Source organism: Lepus europaeus, chromosome 5 (assembly GCF_033115175.1).
Source record: "Lepus europaeus isolate LE1 chromosome 5, mLepTim1.pri, whole genome shotgun sequence".
Taxonomy (NCBI): domain Eukaryota; kingdom Metazoa; phylum Chordata; class Mammalia; order Lagomorpha; family Leporidae; genus Lepus; species Lepus europaeus.
Window position 1 is genome coordinate 128,396,935 of NC_084831.1, and position 2,833 is coordinate 128,399,767.

The following is a 2,833-nucleotide window of genomic DNA, read 5'->3' on the forward strand; positions in this document are numbered from 1 at the left end:
TATTCTTCATGGCTTCTTCATAGTCTCAGGTCTTAAATTTATGTCTTTGATCCATCTTAAGTTGATTTTTGTATATGGTAAGCGATAGGGATCTAATTTCATTCTTCTGCATATATACATACAATTTCTCCAGTACCATTTATTGAAGAGATTATCCTTTCTCCAAAGTTCAGTCTGAGTAGTCTTGTAAAAGATAGTTGGTTATATGCATGTGGATCAATTTCTGAGCTCTCTTTTCTGTTTCATTGATCTATGTGTTGATATTTTATGCTAGTACCATACTGTTTTAATTATTAGAGCTTTACAGTATGCATTGAAGTCAGGTAGTATAGTAACTTATATTCTGATTAACAGTGATCAAGGGTTTCTTTTTATCCACATTCTTATCAGCAAGTAATATCTTTTGGATAAAAGCTATTCTAGAAGGTGTGTAGTGAGGTCTTTAATTTGCATTTTTTTGATGTTTAGTGATGTTGCACATTTTTTCATATACCTGTTGCCATTCTGTATGCCTTCTTTAGAGAAGTCTAGTCAATCACTTTGCTATTTTTAATCAGACTTTTTTCTTGCTATTTTCTTGCTGTTTGAGTTCCTTATGTATTTTGGAAATTAATCATGTACCAATTATGCAGTTTATCAATATTTTCTCCCATTCCAGGGTTGTTTCATCACTCTGTGTTTCCTTTACTGTGTAGAGATTTTTGTTTGACATAATCCTATTTATCTATTTTTCTCTATTTTTGCTTATGTTGCTTATGTTTTGGGGTCATATCAAAAAATAAATCATTGTCCAGACTGATATAATGGTTTAACCTTCTTCTAGTAGTTTTATGGTTTCAGGTCTGAAGTCTTTAACTCATTTGAGGTGATTTTTGTATAATATATGTGATGAGACCAATTTCATTTTTCTGCAAATGCATATCTAGACCATTTTTAATACACTATCTTTTCCAAAATTATTTTTGAAGACACTGGTGTTCTTTGTAACTTTGTAGAAAATTAACTACCTATAATGTGGAAGTTTATTTTTAGATTGTCTATTTTATATTTTGGGTCAATGTGTCTCCTTTTATGCATATAGCATGCTCTTGTGAGCAAAACAGATTTTTTTTTTTGCCTCAAAAAGTGACATTTATTCAAAGAAAAAAAAATGACAAGATGTCCATCCCTTGGCTCCCTCCCCTCCCTCCTCCTGCTGCTCCTCAGCCCCTGAGGACTGAACCCCAGCTGGGGCTAGGTGGCAGGACAGCCCCTCTCAGATGAGGTCAGCAACATTGAGGGGCATCTCCTCAATGGAGGTGTTGTAGAAGGTCTCGATGTCTCGGAGAGTCCGCTTATCTTCTTCTGTTCACCATGTTAATAGCCACACCCTTACGACCAAAGCGTCCACCACGGCCAATTCTGTGAATGTAGTTTTCCCTGTTGGTGGGAAGGTCATAGTTGATGACTAAAGAAGCTTGTTGTACATCAATGCCTCTGGCCAGCAGGTCAGTGGTAATCAGTACTCGGCTAGAGCCAGAGCGGAACTCCCTCATGATCACATCTCACACCTTTTGGTCCATATCTCCATGCATGGCAGAGACGGTGAAGCCCCGGGCGTGCATCTTCTCAGTGAGCCAATCGACCTTCCTTCGAGTGCTGATGAAGATGACAGCCTGGGTTATGGTCAGGGTTTCGTACAAGTCGCACAGTGTGTCCAGCTTCCACTCCTCGCGTTCCACGTTGATGTAGAACTGGCGGATACCCTCCAGGGTCAGCTCCTCCTTCTTGACGAGAATCCGGATGGGGTCCCTCATGAACTTCTTGGTCACCTCAAGCACATCGGATGGCATTGTAGCTGACAACAAAACCACCTGGGTGTTGCTGTTGAGCTTCTGGAAGATGTCATAGATCTGGTCCTTGAATCCACGGCTTAACATTTCATCAACTTCGTCCAGTACAAACATCTTGATGTACTTGGGAGACAGGTATCTCTGGTTAAGCATGTCCAAACACGCGGCCAGGGGTGCCCACGATGATGTGGGGAGCTTCCATTTGCAGCTTCTGCACCTCAGCACGCACATTGGTGCCCCCGATGCAGGCATGACAGGACGCACCCATGTAATCTCCTAATGCCATGACCACCTTTTGTATCTGTTGGGCCAATTCCCGAGTGGGTGCTAGTACCAAGGCCTGGGTGACCTTCAGATCCAATTCAATCTGCTGGAGAATCGGTATGGCGAATGTGGCCGTCTTCCCAGTCCCAGATTGGGCTTGAGCGATCACATCATAACCCTTGATACAAGGAAGAATGGCACGCTGCTGGATGGCAGAGGGCTTCTCAAAACCGTAGGCATAGATGCCACGAAGGAGGGACTCAGAGAGGTTCATGTCGTCAAAGCTGTCAACGATCTCATTCCAGTTACTCTCGATGACACCTTCGGGCTCCATTCCATCGGGGCCATTGTCTCTGGATCAGGAATCCTGACTCGCAGACATGATCCTTAGAAACTAGCAAAACAGATTTTTAAAAATTTTATATATTTTATTGTGTAATTCTAAAAGCAGAACGAACTACACCTGTGTGCCTTAAACACTCAACAAATGATAACTCAGTTTATTTTTCTTAAAATAATATTATAAACACTAGATCACACTTAGTATTCTTTTCACACATAAATTTTCCACTTTGTTCACATTAAAGCATAAATATTGCCTTGGTGATTCAACTAGCTACAGAGCCAATGGTTTTGCTACCCAATTTCCCACAACTCTCCAGTGAACATCTTGGTGAAATTCAGATTCAGGCTGTCTATGATATTCATATTGGTGCCATCTTGCACTTCCATATACC

General features: G+C 41.0%; 1 pseudogene; it reads right to left on the minus strand.

The window, feature by feature from the left end:
• Positions 1 to 1,159: 1,159 nt before the first annotated feature.
• LOC133761090 (eukaryotic initiation factor 4A-I-like) lies at positions 1,160 to 2,479 on the minus strand (annotated as a pseudogene).
• Between the last annotated feature and the right edge of the window lie 354 nt (positions 2,480 to 2,833).